This window comes from Penaeus monodon, chromosome 35 (genome assembly GCF_015228065.2).
Source record: "Penaeus monodon isolate SGIC_2016 chromosome 35, NSTDA_Pmon_1, whole genome shotgun sequence".
Lineage (NCBI taxonomy): Eukaryota > Metazoa > Arthropoda > Malacostraca > Decapoda > Penaeidae > Penaeus > Penaeus monodon.
In genome coordinates, this window is record NC_051420.1 from 30,989,618 (window position 1) to 31,009,064 (window position 19,447).

General features: G+C 37.8%; 1 long non-coding RNA gene across 1 annotated transcript in view; it reads left to right on the forward strand.

The window, feature by feature from the left end:
- LOC119595160 overlaps positions 1–3,257 on the forward strand; it is a 4,074-nt gene extending 817 nt beyond the window's left edge. Inside the window, exons 2-3 of the long non-coding RNA XR_005230687.1 lie at positions 2,472–2,534; positions 3,052–3,257. This is a non-coding gene — a long non-coding RNA (uncharacterized LOC119595160). The remainder of the gene's footprint in view (positions 1–2,471; positions 2,535–3,051) is intronic.
- The last annotated feature ends 16,190 nt before the right edge of the window (positions 3,258–19,447 follow it).

Here is a 19,447-nt window from a genome sequence, read left to right on the forward strand (position 1 = left end):
GCCCTTAAGGGCTATTACAGTAGATTCGGACATCACCGTACGCTTGAGTAAATTTTTCCTTGGTGCTCCAGTACTGTTTCCTCTGTTAACCTTCGGCAACAGCCTTGTCAGACTATAAATTGTTTTGATACCTTTATCTCTACAGTTACGCGCATCTGAAATAAAACGTCCTTTCTCGTGTAATGTCAGTTTGTTTCGATGCATTCTGTCAGGCTGAATTTGGATTAAAATTTGTCAAACTTGGCTTACGATTGAGGAAATTCATACCAGATGATATATGTTTAATCCTTCATCTATCATCACTTTGCTCTCGGAAAGCGATGTAAATTCTTTTTGTTTTGTTTTCTGGTTGCTCTGAATATGTAAATATTATTTGGGTGCCACTGTAGCATCAGTATATATTGATTCTCAAGTTTACCTAATATATCCGAAAAGTTGAAAGATCACGGCTACTTCAAATTTATCCAACAATTTATTTTTCTAGAATGCAGTTATGGCAACTAATTGTATATAAATTCAAAGGATAAATACGTATTTTGATATAAAATCTTAACAATAAATGTAGACATAAACCGGGATAAAGAACATAGCATAAGAAAAAATGGACCCATATAAAAAGGATGATTGAATAATTCTTTGACATTTTCAAATTAGTTGAGACCTGGAAATATCTTTAAATATACGCATAAATTTAAAAACCAATCAAATATTTTTAGAGATCTGGTAATTTCTGGCCCAATTTGTGTGTGTGTGCGCGCGCTCGCACACACGCACATACAACACACACGTATTTATCCTTTGAGTGTGTGTGTGTGTGCATGTAAACAGCCTGACTGACAAGAATTCGAAACCAGTCCCTTAAGTAAACACCGGGAGAAAACAGAACTAAACCACTAGAACTAAGTCTAATTAAGAAAGTGGTTTCAACTATTATAACCCTAAGCACCTGTAAAATTCTTAGTGTTATCCAAGTACCCTCTCCTCTTTGTGGTAATCCAAAGAAAAAGGTGAATAACACTGGTTTAATACTTTTACTGTAGAGGAAACAAGATTATATGCACGCACGCACGCACGCGCGCACACACACACACGCGCACACACACAACACACACACACACACACACACATATATTCAATCCCAAGCACATGCACACACACACACACACACACAAACATATCTATAGACAAAGAGATATGTATATTGAAATGCTAATACTGCTAGGAGACAGGATAATGGAGACTCAGGTATTACATGCATAAAATCTTATTTATGTGATCCAACCTGCAAGCAAATGTAAAAATGAACATAAAAAAAAACAAGATGCAAACATAAATGATTACAGTTATGTAAAACATTTAGACACTGAGTAAAGCAAAACAAAGAAACCTTAAATCAACAACTCTAATGGAAATAACAAACAAATGCTTCAATCATTAAACCATTTTTCCTTCACAAAACCAATTTCCACAATATACAATATTGTATTCAATATCAGCAAGAAGAACCAACATTTCACATTCAGTATATGGAGAAAAGCCAGCAATGGCAGAACATTCAAATGAAAAAGAAAATATAAAAGTGAAATTATTTTATTCACAACAATGAGACCTCCCATCTCTCTGAGTAGTAATCACTAAATCAGGTCTTGATCGGCAGGAACAAATGTTCGATCACTGAATAAGCTGGAAATGGCAGTGAATTTAATCATCCAGCACAAAACCTCCATAAGACTCTCATGACCCTGATCAGATGCAGTATGTTCTGCTTGTGCATGAATTTTAAAGCCATATATCATTTAAATCCTTTAAACTAACATCCTGAATCATTAACAACACATACCACACTATTAGAAAGATGCTGTTCTAATCAATATTCACAGCTGTCAATAGTTTCAAGAAAGGGGAATCAAGGCAAAACACAAGCCCAAGCCTGCCACAGTTCATAAAATGCTACGCGTCACCTCCGAAGGAGAAAACAAAAAACAAATGCCCAGAGACACGTCCAACAAAAGCAAAAAATACATGATAAAACAAATCTATATCACATATTGGCATAAAAAATTAATTATATAATATATAATTCCTAAATACAGAGGAAATCAACACAAAATAATGTGCATACGATAGAAAGTTCTTGAAAAAAAAAAAAAAATCATACATATAATATATATATATATATATATATATATATATATATATATATATATATATATATATATAAATACAGGTATGCATTTACATATATAAGAATACATATATGTGTATATATGTATTTATGTATGTGTGTGTATACTTATGTTCATATTTATATGTAGATATATTTATATAAATAGTTATATGTATTTATAAATGTATGTATACAAATATTTTTTCAAACGAACAGACACACAGACACATACACAGGATATATTCAAGCATATTCTTTCTTCGCGAAAGGATTAAATAAACATTATCTCCGTTCCTTCCGTCAGACTGGGCGTGCTTCTACTCCTGTCGGTGCTTTGGACGGCGCAAGGATTTCCTGCACGGAATGGGTAAGAGTCAAGGCTTGTTTTGTTAGTTCTGCTTAAAATTGTAGGAGATTGGAGTACTAAAAATGAAAATACTGAAATAATTGTAATAATGATAAGCAACATTCATAACGATTATATTGAAATTATACCGGCAGTGATAATAACCATGATATCACTGTAAAAGGAACAGCAATATCATTATTTACAATAAAAATAATATACATTATAACAGCAAATTATGCATTAATACTGATAGGAGGCCTATCATAACTATCCTACATTTTTTTTTCTTTTTGCACATAATATTACGCATTCTATAAACACAACTTTTGACATTGGAAATCGCTCAAAGCACTCCACATCAAGGCTTACAAATATATATGAAGCATGAAAAGAAAATGTCGACTCAAGTAGGCCGTCATCATCTAAAGTATTTTCGTAGAACGTGTCTGCGACCAAGAGCAAAGTCTCGCTCACTTGCTGCGTTGTAAAACTGTGTCCGAAGGATGGCGAGATCTTTATGGCTACTCTTTGCAAGTTGCGTCGGAAGACCAGGCGGTTCCCCAGGTTAGGCAATCCATCTTTCCAACCAGTGGTATTTGTACCCGTCTACTTGGCTTCCCCGGCAACTGGTCCATGCGGTGGTCCAGGTCAAGGAGGTGATGGTGGAAGTGGAGGAAGTGGTACCGGAAGTGGAAGTGGTACCGGAAGTGGAGGAAGCGGTGGAAGTGGAACTGGAACTGGAAGTGGAGGAAGCGGAGGAAGTGGAGGAAGCGGTGGAAGTGGAAGTGGAAGTGGAACCGGAAGTGGAGGAAGCGGTGGAAGTGGAAGTGGTACCGGAAGTGGAGGAAGCGGTGGAAGTGGAAGTGGCAGCGGAAGTGGAAGCGGCAGTGGAGGTGGACTCCCCCCCTAGAAAAGCAAGACCGCCACCAAGAGGTCCAGGCGAGAACTCGGGAAACCTCAAGGACCGGCTTCGAGAGGATCACCTCTGGCGAGTTTTCGCTCGCACTAATCACTAGGAATTTCACACTGGTAGTTGCTCATTTGTGATTGCCACTATCCATAACTAGGGGCTAAGTGGCTGATGTTTAAATCCTGATTCCATGTTTTATCGGTATTCACTTCAGTGTTATAAAATAATGAAGAGCAATTTGACTGTCTTTTATTTTTTCCCCAAAGACAGGGCTATTGGCCCGAATACATGTATCACATAAAAAAGAAAGTTGAAAAAAAGACAAAGGAGGGAAACCACATTTTAATAAAGGTAAAATTTCGCAGTCACAATGGACGCGACACGTGTTAATGTGTAGTGGACCGCCTGTATACGTCCCCCACGGTCCCCTACATTCTTTCGTCTCCCCCCCTTTTCGAGATGAAGGGCGGCGTTCCTCCTCGTTCCACGGAGGTGTCGCAGCCTCGTACGCCCCCTAGGTTGCCCAAAGCCCCTGTTTTTATCCCCCGGGGTGAGGATGCCCGTCAACGGTGAGGAAGCTGCGGCAACAGAAAACGGGAAGCCACCTGGAGCGACTCACCTGCGCGGCCTCGTCACCCGTCCGTATGTTTTAATATTTCAGTATGTTTTAATATTTTAGTATGTTTTAATAAACATTTTTACATCGTGTTTTAGACGAACCTTGGGAAAAGAGACCACCACACAGAAAATGAATTTGCAAAGAAACTTTTAATCTTTATTTACCTTATTATCATTTCATCTTAACTTTATTATGAATATTTTACATTTCATATTTTATAATTTTACACATTTTATGAACGTATCTTACCATGTACATAGTGGTTCTTTTTTTTACTTGTTTTACTATTTTATTTCAAAGAATTTTTATTTATTTTATGAAAAAACTTTTTAAAAGTTTTCTTAATTTATTATATAAAATATTTTTGTGTATAATGAAATTTTTTTTTTTATGTGAAGGTTTTTGGAACCAACCTCATTTTTTCCGGGCCGGGGTGACAAGGAAAATCCCCGCCCTTAAAGAGGCAGATGGGTTTTTGATTCCGGCCCCCAGGTCAATGCTGGACTTTTTTTGTGGTGCCCAGATAGGGGTCTGGGCAAAAAATTATGTTTAAAATTTTTTATGTGAGAGAAGGCGTTTCTCGTTTTAATTTTTTTGTCTCGTTTTTTTATTTTTTTTTATGTCTGTTTTTGTTTTTTGTTTTTTGGTTTTTTTTTACTGTGCCGTATTTTTTTTTTTCCTGTTTTTCTTTGTTTTAAAAATAAATAGATAAATTATTACTTTTAGTGTGCTCTAGGGACACAATTAAACCCATTCACCTGTACTGAATGTGAAAGTGGTCTGACCGTGCGTAATCGTGACCTTGCAAAACCCCAAAACCCAACCGACCCAAATGTCCCCAACAGCATAATAATACCCAAAATATAACCTACTTTCACCTATGCTTTTTGTTCTACATGACGCTCATAAAAAATAATGAAACAAATGGGGACAACAGACGAGTATCCCCTCCAAGCAGGTGAATGCCAAAATTTAATGTCCGCGAAAACCACAAAACCTTTTCGGAGTGAAAGCATTTTAATGATCCGAGGTAACCACCAAACCGTAGCTAATAATGACAAACACGCACCCCTTTTTAACTTCCAAAAATATATTAAAACAGAAAGTGCCAATACCCGACGAATCATTACCCGTAGCAGATGCTACAGATATCACCGGGGGTCCCCCCCACCCACACCGCAATTTTCACCATGTTTAAACTTGTACCGAGATCGAGAATTGTTCGTTTCGCGGGGGAAACCGCTCTCCTAAATGACGAAACTGTCAAAATCATAAAAAATAGGTCACACAGGTCTCTAGTGGGACCGATAATTTCTGCTCCTCTCTCCACGTACCAGAGATAAATACAATTAGGTAAAGATTAAAAAACCTTTATACAATATATGCTTTTATTTTTGTTTGTAAAAACACTATAAAAATCCCGCCCACACACACACACAACACAACACACCCCACACACACACAAAACAACCACACACACACACACACACACCCCACACCAACAGACACACACACTTTTTTTTCCCACCCTCATTGATGCGTTTGACAAGGAAAATTCTAAAACCCGTGCCTGCATTACTATCCGCTGCTGTCAAATCCTCATCGTCAGTAAATGGAAAAATAAGTCAGCATATAACGGGGCGTTCAACGAGGAAAACTCTCCATTGTCGATTACTACCCATGCCAACAAACTCCTCAAAACCGTGGATGACCCTTGCCCAAAAATCAAAAAACCGGGCAAATGATGGAAATATTGGATAATCCTTCCCAAACCGGGGGCAGCTCTTGGATTTTGATGGGGCATTTTGTCAGGACCATCTTGTAGCGATAAGTTAGGCTGCCCTGGAAGGTAATTTTTTTTGTCTCGGTCGTTTCCCCCTCCCTTTTTAAATGACAGCCCTGTCCCAAATGGATTAGGGGATTTAACCCTTTTTTCCCTTCCGCGGTGATACTCCAGGTGGCGATCATTTATTATTTGCAGTTTTGGGGGTTTCTTCCTTGAATATCTTCTTTTCTTCCTGCTATTGTACCATCTTCACTCCCAAACGACTAAACGGGGCTTTAAATACCATTGACGGCAATATTTCCATGCTGGAAAACTATTGATATTTTGGCGGGGGGGGAAAACCCAAAAACAGGCTTTAAATTTTCTGTGTAATGTAAATGCGAAACCCTATTTCATAGGGTTTTGCCCCTTTCATCTTATAAACAAAAGGGTTAATTCCTAAAAATTTAAAAAATTCGCGGGTTTTATTCTTTTAAGAGCATTAATGGGTTTTTTTCCAAGGTATCTCACCTGGTCAAAAGGGGGGTTTTTTCCCCCTCGTTTTTCGCCTGAAAACCAAAACAACCCTCTTCTTGCTCAAAAGGTAATGATGAAATAATCGCAAAGATTATATCATACTTTTTTTTTATTTTTACAAATGCTGATAAAAACAAGGTGCAGACCTAATAAGAAAAATATAAAAAAGACTTAATTTCGCAGAACGACGTAACCTGCGACCTCCTCTCTTTTTTTTAACGTTTATATACCGTTTCTTCACCCCCAAGACATCTTCATAAAAAATTGTTTATTAAAAGGTCATGAAATTTTTTGTTGTACTTTTTTTGATCTAAAGCTTACCAAACTACGCCCAAAAGCGTAACACAATAACGGGCTTAAATTTTCTGTGAAAATGAAAATGCGAAAACCAACATTTCATACCTTTGACTTTCAACTTATAAAATTAAAAGGTTATTTACCTAAAGATTGAAATGACGCTGGTTTTATTCTATTTAGAGAGCTTTAATTTGGTTTTTTTTTCAAGGTATCTACACCAGGTCAAAGGGGGGTTTTTCCCCCCTTGTTTTTTACGCCTAAAACACCTAATTATCTCCACTAGCGTCACTACTTGCCCATTATTAAAAACTATTGTTTTAAATTGAAACTGACTTGACAAATGGCCGGGTTTTTTAAGACGAATGATCACCCCTCATAACCAATAACAAAAAACCGCGCAAGGGAAAAACCCAACCGCGGGACGATAAATCAGGCCAGGTAATGACCAAATTCAAGGTGTTGGACCCGAAAACAGGTGATCCTTCCTTCCCTTCCTACCGCCCTTGCCCCCACATTCCCCATACCCCATTAAAAAAAACCAAAAATGTAAAAAAAAGAAGCAAACAAAAAAATCCCAGTCCAAATCCTGCTAGGGAGTAATACATCTCTGCACAAAAGGGGTTAAGGTGATGATCAAAAACCTATAGAAATACCGTGACACCTAAATATGATGCCCGGTCATTGTCGCTGACGCCCCCCACCTCCATCATCACTCCCCCTTCTCCCCATATCCTTTTTATGAATCTCAAGCTTACACAAAAAAAAGTCCTAAGAGGCAAAACACAAAAAACAGGTTTTAAAGTTTGTGTGTAAATGTAAATGCGAAACCCAATTTTTTCATACTTTGCAAGTTTCATACTTATAAAACTAGGGGTTAATTACCTAATAACTGAAAGACCTGGCTGATTCTATTTAAGAGCCTGAAATGTTTTTCAAGGTACTACACCATCAAGAGGGGGTTTCCCCCCCTCAATTTCCCCTGAACACCAAAATTAAATCTACCCACTAGCGTCACCACCTGTCCCACTTTTTTACTCATTTTTTTTTTGCAAAATTAACCTCAAGGGACATGGGTATATTTCCTAAAAGTTTCCTGTCGCTTTTCCGATGTTTTACAATCTACAATCAACTTAGGAAATATTTTTTTTTTTTCCCTTAAAAACCCTATGTTAAAACAAAATTAAAACGAGCATACCCTTCCAAAGAGATTGCAAACAATCATCCTCCGTTTTATGATGATATCAACACAGAAAGTGGACTAGCTCTTCAGCAATTTACTCCCCCTCCTCAAAATTGTCTATAGTACCTGCTCACCTATATGGAAAAAAAAGAACGATGCAACGGTAAAAATTTGTTTTGCGCATTCAGCTCCCTTTTAAGAAATCATACTATTTTTTTCCTTAATCTTTTAAAAAGAGAGAAATATCTTTAAGTCGACACTGAAAAAACTTCCCTACTCGACCTCCCCCACTTTTTCAAAAGAACTTAATATAAAAGCATCCCAAAATGAAAAAAACACCCCTTCACCTAAAATTTTTCCTTCCACTATTTGCGGGAGTGACAAAAACTTTTAAAAAAAACCCGTCTTTTCTATCCCCAAATAAAAAAGAAGGTTTGATTAATTGTTAACACATTTTTTCCCCTTTAGAAATTTGCCTTTTTATAAAAACCAAAAAACTTTTATAAATATGAAAAAAAAAATTGGGTAAAAAATATAACTTTTTTTGCCCCTCATGTATAATGTTTTTAAAATTGTTCGCATATTGGCAAAGACACACACACCACAAATTACCAAAACAGAGATTTTTGACCGGGGGTATTTTTAAACAGGGGGAGTAAATTTTTCCCAAACCCGCGATGCGATAATCTTAGCAGCCCGCATGTGATTTTCCAAACGGGATGCGTTTTTTTTTTTTTTCTTTTCTTAATCGGTTTCAAAAACTATTATTATTTTCTTATCAAAACGTTTTTTTAAAAAATAAAAAAAATAAAGGTCTTTCTTTGTTGTGTGTCTACTTAGATATTCTTGTTTTACGGGCAGTAAAAAATTGCGAAAAACGAGAAGAAAAAACTAAAAATAAATGATGGAATTAAAAATTCGAAATTATGGGGGCAAATGTTTGTACTATGGTGTTGTGTATTGTAGTAAATTTTGATAATTACTATTTTTACTACTATAAAACATATTATTTTTTTAAAAAAAAATTTTATTTTTTTTTTTTCTTCGAAAGGGAAAACCCCCAAAGCTTGATAGACTATAACATCACCAATTCAAGTCAATCAATTTCAATACTTTTTAGGGTTGGTAAATTTTTATGTTATAGCCCCAAATTTTTATTAAAATCACCATTTTTTTAAACATCCTCCGGTAAATACAGCATCCGCTTAGCCCGGGGGGAGAGGGGAGGAGGACAGTTTTTAGGAAAAGGGGGTGGGCCCCCCAACAAATAGGCTTTTGTGGGAGAAAAACCCGTGAGCTAGGGGGCAGGGGGGTGTAAAAGTTTGCTAAAAAAGATAAACAACCAGGCGTCCTTTCAAAAACTTTCAGCTATCTAAACATGGGGTTACCTTGGCAAAATTGAAGGGGGGTGCGATTTCCAGGGTAATATTCATTAACTTGCAGTTTTTTCACAAAGGGGGAGACGAGAAAGTATTTTCCATGGGTCGCTCTATTGTTCGCCTTTTTCCTCACTTCGCACGCCCCCAAAAATATTTACTATTCGGTGAAGTCATTATCTCGTGACAAGGGGGGTTTTCCCTATCCTGTCTTTTGGGCCCCTATATCGGGGAATTGCCTGAGCATTGCCCAAGTTTAGAAAAGGCTCTTTAGTAAAAAAGATTTTTTTGTTAAAGGGATGATAGCATGCAAAATAACTTTTTAACACTTACCATTTTTTTCCCAAGCCCCTAAAAAAAACTGCTCATTTTCATAAATTTTACTTCAAATCCCCTTGTATTTGAAAAAGGGCATTTTGCTTTCTCAAAGGTTTTTAAAAAGAAGTTTTTTCCCCCCCCTTTTATGAGGAAAAGCGAATATTTTTTTCCCAAAACAATGCTTTTTACTTTCATTTAAAAAATTTGCTTCTTTTTGGGGCTTTTCCCCCCCCTTTTTAACTTAATTTTTTAAACCCTTTTTTCTATAACTTCCCCTCGACTGGGATGTTGCTCGTCAATACCCTTTATTGCCATGTAAAACGATATCTAATTTTGACCCAAAAACAAGAAAGCACCTTTTTTTTATTTTATTTTTCAAAAAACTTTTTGTTAAGAAAAATAATTTAAAATTTTTTATAACTCGGTTTAAAAAAGAAAAAAAAAAAAAACGCATCGTTGGAAAAAACACATCTTCTGCTAAGATCTATCGAGCGGGGCCATGTAATTTCTCCCCCTGGTTTAAAAAATACCCATGGCCAAAAATCTCTGCTTTAGGGGTAATTTTTTGTGTGTGTGTCTTTGTCCCAAATTCAACAATTATCTTCCATCGCGGGTGCCATGTAATTTACTCCCCCTGGGAAAAGTACCCATGGTCAAAAAACTCTGCTTTTGCTAATTTTTTTTGGGGGTTGTTTTTGTCCAATATGCGAACAATTAAAAACATTATATCGAGGGCAAACAAATTATATTATTTTTCCTCAATTTTTTTTTTTATATTTCATAAAAAATTCTGGTTTTGATAGAGTCAATTGTAAAAGGGGAAATGGGGGGTTTTTCAATTAATCAAAGCCTTCTTTTTTTATTCTTGGAGATAGAAATAGTTTTTCAGGTTTTTTAAAATTTTTTCGTCACTGCGCAAACTAGTGCATAGGAAAAAATTTTGGTGAAAGGATGTTTTCTTCATTTGGGGCTTTTATATTAAGTTCTTCGAAAAAGTGGAAGAGGTTTTGAGTAGCAAGTTTTTTTTTTTAGTGTCGACTTAAAGATATTTTTTTCTCTTTGTAAAAAAATTTAAGAAAATATATGTATGTATTTTTTTAATATGGGGGCCCCGAAAAAGCGCAAACAATTATGTTTCCGTTGCATCGTTCTTTTTCTCCTATATACGGGACCAGTACTATAGACAATTTCGAGGAGGGGAGTAAAAATTTCTGAAGAGCTAGTCCACTTTCTGTTTGATATCTCATAAAACGGGGAGTATTGTTTGCGATCTCTTATGGAAGGATATCCCCGTATTATATAGTTTTTACTATGGGTCTAAGGGGAAAATAAATATATTTCCTAATTGCATTGGGGGAATTTTTAAAATCAGAAATGCGGGAGGAACTTTGGAAAAAAAAACCGCATTGTCCCTTGAGGTTTTTTAAAAAACATAACTGATCCAAAACTGGGACGGTGGTGACCTAGTGGGTAGTAATTGGTTTTTCAGGCTAAAATTAGGGGGGGGAAACCCCTTTTTTTTTGACCTGGGTTTAGAACCTTTTTAAAAAATATTCGGCTCTCTAAATGAATCGACCAGCGCCTTTTCAGTCTATTGGTAATTAAACCTGTTAGTTTTATAAATATGAAACTTTTCAAAGTAAAAAAATTTGGTTTTCGCATTTCATTTACACACAAACTTTAAGCCTTATTTTGTGTTTTCGCCTCTTTGGACTGTGTTTGTGTAAGCTTTTAGATTCTAAAAAGGCATATGGGGGAAAGGGGGAGTGATGATGGGGTGGGGCTCAGCGACAACCGACATCGGGTTCATATTGAGGTGTCACGCCATTACTATAGGGGTGATCACTCACCTTAAAACTTCTGCAAACTTATCATCTCCCAAGCAGACTTGTGCTGGGGATTGTTTGTTTGCTTCTTTTTCTTACTATTTTGGGTTTTTAATGGGGTATGGAGGAATGTGGGACAAGGCATAGGAAGGGGAAAGGAAAAGGGTCACCTTTTTTTTTGGGGCAAAACCTTAATTTTGGGCATTACCTGGCCTACCTTCTATCCGTCCGCGGTTGGGGTTCTTTCCTTGCGCGTTATTTTTTTTTGGTTATGAAGGGTATCATTCGTCCTTAACACGCCATTTTTCAAATCAGTTTTTCAAGTTCAAACAATAGTTTTTTTAAAAATAGGGGGAAGTAGTGACGCTAGTTTTGGGAATAATTAGGTGTTCGGGGTAAATACAGGGGAAACCCGTCTTTTTCCTGGTTTAATACCCCCCGAAACCCTTTTAAAGCTCTCTAAATAAAAAAAACCAGCGTCATTTCAATCTTTAGGTAAATAACCTTTTAGTTTTTTTAAGTTGAAAGTGCAAAGGTATGAAAAAGTTTGGTTTTTGCATTTTTAAATTTACACAGAAAATTTTTTTTGCCTGTTATTTTTTGTTATCGCCCCTTGGGGGTTGTTTTGTGTAACTGAGATCATAATAAGTACAAAAAAATTTCATGATCCTTTTCAATAAACTATATTTTTATTTTGAAATGTCTTTGGGTGTAAGAACGGCTAGTATAACACTTTAAAAAAAATGAAGGGGTTGCAGGCTTATCATTTTTTTTCGAATTAATTTTTTTTTTTTTTTATTCTTTTAGGTCTGCACCTTTTGTTATTTATGCATTTAAAAAAAAAAAAAAGGATACTGATTAAACTTTGCGATTATTTCATCTTACCTCTGGCAGAAGAGGTGGTTGTTTTTTGGTGTTTTTAGGGTAAAAACGAGGGGGAAAACCGTCTTTTAAACCGGTGTAGATACCTTTGGGGAAAAACCTATTAAAACTCTCTAAATAGAATAAAACCACGACTTTTTCAATTTTATTTGGGATTAAAACCCTTTTTGTTTTATAAGCAGAAAGGGCAAACAATGAAATAGTGGTAATCGCTTTTTCATTTTCACAGAAAATTTAAGCCTTTATTTGTGTTTTTCCCCCCCCCCAAAAAAATTTAATATTTTCCAGCATGGAAATATTGCCGTCAATGGTATTTAAAGCCCTGTTTAGTCTTTGGTGGTGAAGAGTGAGTTGGCAATACCCAGGAAGAAAAAAAAATATTCAAAGGGGAAACCCCCTACCTGCAAATAATAAAAGATCGCCCCCCTGGAGATATCACCCCGAAAGAAGAAACGGGTTTAAAATTCTGTAACCACAGGGGACAACGTCATTTAAGAGGGGATCGACCGGACCAAAAAAATTTCTTCCGACACTCTACTTATCGCCAATAGATGGTCCTGACACTGCCCTACAAAAAATCCAAAAAGCTGCCACCGGGGAAATATCTATCTTTATTCCACATTGCACGGTTTTGTCTTGGGAACGGGTCCCTCGCACGGGGAAGGAGTTTTGTTGGGATGCGGGTTTTAAACAACAATTGAGAGTTTTTCCCTCGTCTGAACCGCCTCCGTTTATGCTGACTTGATTCCTCTCATTGCTTAACGAAACGATGAGGAAATTTGACAGCATCAGTGATAGTAATGCGGCAGGGTTTTGAATTTTTTTTCCCTTTCATCTGCATCATATGTAGGGGGGGAAAAAATGTGTGTGTGTTGTGTGTGTGTGGTTTGTTGTGTGTGGTGTGTGTGTGTGGGGGTGTGTTTTTTTTTTGTGTGTGGTGCACGCTTGTTAAGGTGTTTTACAATCAAAATAAAAGCATATATTGTATAACGATTTTTTAAACCTTTACACTTAATTGTATTCTTTACTCTGGTACAGTGAGAGAGGAGCAGAAATTATCGGTCCCTTTTGCGACCTGTGTGACCTATTTATTATTGTTTTTTACAGTTTTTTAGTCTTAGGAGAGACGGTTTTCCCCGTCTGTAACGAATAAATTCTCGTCCGGTACAAGTTTTTAAAAATGGGAATATTGCGGGGTGGGTGGGGGGGAGCCACGGGTGAGTCCTCTGTACATCTGCCTACGGGGAATGATTTTTGGTTACGGGTATTGGTCATCTTTTGTTATGATGTAAAATTTTTTGGGCTTAAGGTGTCGTGTTATCATCATTAGTGGTCTGGTGTTACCTCGTGATCATTAACCTCTTTTACTCTCGAAAAGGTTGGTGGTTTTACGCTTACATTAACTGTTCCCCCCGTCACCTGCAAAATTTGGGGGGGAAAAAACTCGTCTGTATCATCCCTTTTTTTCATTATTTTTCTTATGATGCTCTGTACAAAATAAAATGCTATGTAAAAAAAGGTTTTTAAGATTCCGGGGGATTGATTATGTTGTGGACATTGTTTGCGTGTGGTGGTTTTTGCAAAGGGCACTGAACGTACGGGCCCTGACCTTTCTTTCCCCCATTCAGTACGTAGGTGAATGTTTTAATTTTTGGGCCCTAATGCCTACTCCTTTTGAAAGTCCCCACTCTATGTAAAAAAGGCTGAAAAAACGCCTAAAACTATTCTCTTCTAAAGCTAAACGGCAAACAATCAAAAACCCTAAAATATAGATGAAGCATCTGTACACGCCTCTCCTCGGGATTTCAACCACGCCTACCTCACTTCGGCTCATTTGCACAACTACACTTCACACACATACATACGGACACCACTGTCGCTCCTTTCCACAATTCCTCTAACATTACAACATACACTCGTTCCCGAACGTACCAATCGGGTGTGGCAGTGACCTCATTTACACCCTTTTAATGAGCCTGGGGGACGTTGTAATTAATGAACACAACAAATGTACCATTAAGCGACGAAGGAGCGGCACCCGGCCAAATTGGAGACCCAAAAGTCGCGCACGACATGATCAGATATTGTCATTGAGAACATGCTGTTTTGATGTGAACTATCTTATTAATGGATATATATATTAGAATAACTCACACATATACATTTCAGTGGTGTGTGGGCATGCATTTATGTATGTATGTATGTATATGTATGTATGTATGTATGTATGTATATTCATATGTCTATCTATGCACATGTATATGTATATGTATGCATGTATGTATGAATATATACATTATATATATATATATATATATATATATATATATATATTTTATATTAGACTCACACACACATATATGTGTGTGTTTGCGACTGTGTGTGCTTGTATACATTATACATATGTGTGTGTGTGTGCATATAGAAATATAAAGCCTATTTCTCAAGACTCGGAGAGTCTTGGGAAATAGGTTGATTTTTTAAAATCTTCATTTCACACATTTTTTTTTTTATCCATAATTTCACTTAAGGATATAAGTATGCTTATATCAAATGTCATATACTACTTACGAACATTTGTGAAAGTAAATTAGGACATATTTTTCATAAGCTGAAAAAGTGACAATACACCTCAGGCAATGTATCTCCCTTCGATAAGGATCCAACGATGTGGTATGACCATCAACTTATCAGGCTTTCCGTGACAGTGAAACGCACACTCACTACCCACATCCACATATACACACAGAAGTCGAGAAAGTGTCAGTTTCTTTAACCCTTTGCAAGTTTGTAGATAATTTAATTCCTTCTTAAATCTATGTATAATTATTTTGTGCACTGCCTTGGAGTGTGAGAGCATCCTCCTCACTATTAGACATGGAATGCTTTTCCTAAGTTTGTTTCTCAGGACACATAGGACGGCGACTTTGCCATACACTGTTGCAATATTCCAATTCTTGCGCAGTTACTGCCAACTTTTAAGCAATGAGTAGCAAGTACGTTTCTTAATAACTGCAGAAAAAAGATACTAGTAGTCATTCTTATCACTAGCCATCACTCCTACCTCCCCCTAACGGGCGATAAGATTGATTGATTATTTTAAATTATCTGCCGCGTCAACAGCTAAGGTCATTAGCGGCGAATACCTTGTTAGATAGAAATATTTAAATATCTAAAACTTTAAAAATCTATCAATAAATATCTTATAAATAACAAATAATATATTATAAATTAAAGCATAAATATTATGCTCTAAATGTATAAAATTATTGCATAAATATTATGCATAATTAAACTGTATTGGAAATATTAGTCTCCCTAAGGAAACTAATAAGACCTATGTCAAAATCCTCCCCAGTACATCGTTCAGACAAGTGTGAGACAAGTACGTACGTGTTTGGTCTGAGAATGTTGCACATCTTTCCACTACATGTGCGACCGTTAATGGCTCTTGGTATTCCTGACAAAGTGCTTCACTTTTAGCCCTCCTCGGCCCATGAGTCGGTCTTGTGTGCCCGATTCTTAGTCTTGTTAATACAACTACTTTTCGGTTGTGATGGATCTGGTCACCCAACTGCCAAGGTCCTCTCTAATCTCACGCAGTTTGTTTCTTGAGGTATGCCTCCATTGTTCCTTCCATTTGTCGCGAAGACAACCCCTGATGTTAATTTTCCGGTCGCTGTGTGGGAGAGGAGTAGAGGAGAGGATTATCACAGGGCTGAGCGGCATTTTGCCTTTGCCTTCTGATCAGCTTGTCTTCCCACCTGATGCCTAACATCACTGTCAACCAACATAGTTTTTTTTTACGTGTTGATATCATTCTTCACTACTTGCAAGGCACTATGAGAGCTACAATATATTACAATAGAATGGTTCGTAAGATTTCTAGTCATCTTAACTGCTGCAAGGATGGCATGTAACTCTGCAGGGGAAGATCGAGGCTGCTAGAGAAAGACTGCCAGATACATTCTTCCTTCTGCTCACTGCTGCATAGCCCCACACCATTTTCAGATTTCGAACCATCTGTATATATTGCATCTGATCCTTGGTACTTAGAAATGTGCTGAAGAATTTCTTCTCTGACTTTTTGCTTCACATATTTCCCCTTTCTCAATTCCGACCAAATCCAGCTCGACATGATTAGTCCAAGGGGGAAACGGGGAATTCCAGCGGACAGAACCTTAGTGAAATTTAAATAAAGATCTTCCACAAGATTCCTCATTCTCCTACCATAGAATCGGCTATCCTCAAGAGGGTTGAAAACCAATCTGGATGTAGGAGATCCCGGTATCCTTGTAGCTCTCGTGTCCCAGTGTAATGAAAGAGGTGATTCTCCACTCTCTGCATACGTGAACGGTGGAAGTGCAGATGAATAAGCTTCACATCCATAGTCAAGCCACAGAAGCATTGTGCAGGCTGCACCCCAAGATAGATATGAAAGAACCAGCAAAATACTAAGCGCTTTTGTAGCCTTCACTTTTAACTTTTTGATGTGGGCCACCCATTTAAGCCTTGGAGTCCAAAAAAAAGACCCAAGTACTTTCACCTCTTGGACAAATTGCAGTGGGTTTTGCTCCTAAATAGAGGGAAGGAAAGAACTTTTCTCTTTTTGTGAAAATGTATAGCCATGGTCTTGCTTGTGGAAATTTAAACCATGATATGTTCCCCACTGTACATGATTTAATGTAGTCTGCATGTGCCCCTTGCATATCCTGTAAGCTTCCTCCTGAGCAGTACGGCGTAAAGGCATCCACATACAGATTACTGGGCAGCACATGGAACGATTCATCATTTATAGCAATGGGCAAACAGGGTCCACTTAAGACACCCCTTTTTGTGGGATCCCTTACAGCTGATCTTCCAGATTAGAGAAACTATTTCCAACCCAAAACTCTAAACTTCCTGTTGTAAGGAAGCTTTGTATAAAGGGTAGGTAATGCTCCTCTTAAAAACCAATGTCATACACTTCATGAGTATGCCATGCTTCCAAGTAGTATCATAAGCCTTTTCAAGGTCAAAGAAGACTGCTAACATGTGACATGGCTATGCAAAGGAATTATGTATAGCAGATAGCAGTTTCCATCCTCACAAGTGCGTCTGTGGTCGATCTCAATTTTCTAAACCAAATTAATATGGGGTCACATTTTTTTCCTTTTCCAACAGCCATGTCAACCTGAAATTTACCTTTTTTTCTCCATCAGTTTGCAGATGCAGCTGGTACAAGAAATTAGTCTGTAATTTCCTGGTGTGGATGCATCCTTGCAAGGTTTAGGGACAGAAATGATTATATCCTCTTTCCATGTGGATGGCACTGTGCCCTCCCTATAGATCCTATTGAATAGGTCTAACAGGAACTTCTGGGAGCTCTCTGGTAAGTGAGATATCATTTGATATGGGGATCATCACTTCCTGGGGCAGTTTTACGGCAGAGCTGCTAAGTACATCTCTATGTGCAAAAAGGGCCCAAATTGTATGAAAGTTCTACGGGCATCCTACTGAAGAACAACACTGGACGTTGTTCCTGTTTAGCCCGAAGAGTGCAGAATCGGGCAGTGTAAGATGCTCTAGAGGAGATCTCTGCCATGGGTTTAGCTAGCTCATTAGCAACATCTTTTTTGTCTGTGAGGATTTTGCCATCTATCTTAAAAGCGGTCGAGACATGGATTACTTTTTTCCAGCGATTTTTCGCCCCTTGTCCCATAACCATGCTAAGAGGGTGCCAGAGTTAATTGAGGTCCCACTGTCCTCCACGATGTTTGTCTAGCCTCCATTACACTTGCCTGGCTTTGGCTCAGGTCTTTTTGTAATGGATCAAGGTTACAATGCTGGGGCGTTGTTTCAACTGCCTTACTTCAGCTTTTCTTGCTCTAACAGTTTATTAGCAATCATCAGACCACCATGGTACCAAGGCTGAGGGGTACTGCCTGCAAACTTTTGGGAATGGATGCTTCTGCTGCAAGGTGAATTCATGATGTGAAGTGATTAACAGCACCTTGAACACACTGGAAATCATTCATAGATCCTTACAATACTGCAATTGATCTCAAAAGATTCCAGTCCGCATGTTTCAAGTCGCCATCTCTGCACTCCATTGGCGGAATACCATTCACCCCCCTCCAAAAGTATTGGGAATTTGGTCGCTTCCATGCAAGTCTTCCATGACCTGCCAAGTGAAATTCATCTGTGAACCGATTGACAGGTCTATTTTGGAGAATGTCCCAGTTTGAATTTGGAAACCTGTGGGAGTGCCCTGTTTGTAAAACTGCATCTACTCTTAAGAACAAGGACTCCAAGGGCCCCTTCCCCTCGAGTGTCTTCCCAGAGGTGATGCCAACCATTTGAAACCAACCAAGAGTAGAAATGGATGTCCCCAACTGCCCAAGAAAAATCTTCTAAATCAATTTATGTTGAGATTATGTGGAGGAAGGTAGATGGATGCAACAGTGTAAGGTCGTGTCAAGCTTATTCTCACAGCCTTCACCTGCAGTGTTGTCTGCAGGTGGATGGCCTGGAAGGGAATATCCTGACATACCATTACTGCTACTCCTCCATGACGTCCATTATCAAAGGTCCCATAATGGGTTCTCAGGGAAATGGGACGATTTTCCCTAGTCATAAATTCTCTTGTAGCCATAAAAAAACTGTGTTGCATGAAGCAATCAGATGTTGCAGTTCTTCCCATTTTCCCATGAATTCCCTGACAGTTCCATTGGATTGGGTTTTCGTTCTCCAAACTACCTCTTCATAAGGTGTTTGGCAGCACTTTTGAGGGACTGTTTACCCGTGGAACTAGTTTCCATAGGCTTCCTTTTGACAGCCTTAGGATTTCTTTGCCTGGGCAAAGAACGGACCAGAGCCTTTGCTTCAGGGGCATTCTGCCTAGCAGCGGAGGCCCCTGTGGATGTGTTGGCAGCTGGAGTTGTCACTGTTGAGGTCCCTGGACCCTTTGACGGCTCCAGAGGCCCCACTCTGAGGGGAGTCTTTTGAACAGGCTCAGTATTCCTTTGCCTGAGCTTCAGGGGCATTCTGCCTAGCAGATTGATTTTTAAAAATTATCTGCCGCGTCAACAGCTAAGGTCATTAGCGGCAAATACCTTGTTAAATAGAAATATTAAAATTTTAAAAACTTTAAAAATCTATAAATAGATATCTTATAAATAACAAAAAACAAATTAAAAATCAAAGCATAAAATATTATACTCTAAGTGTATAAAATTATTG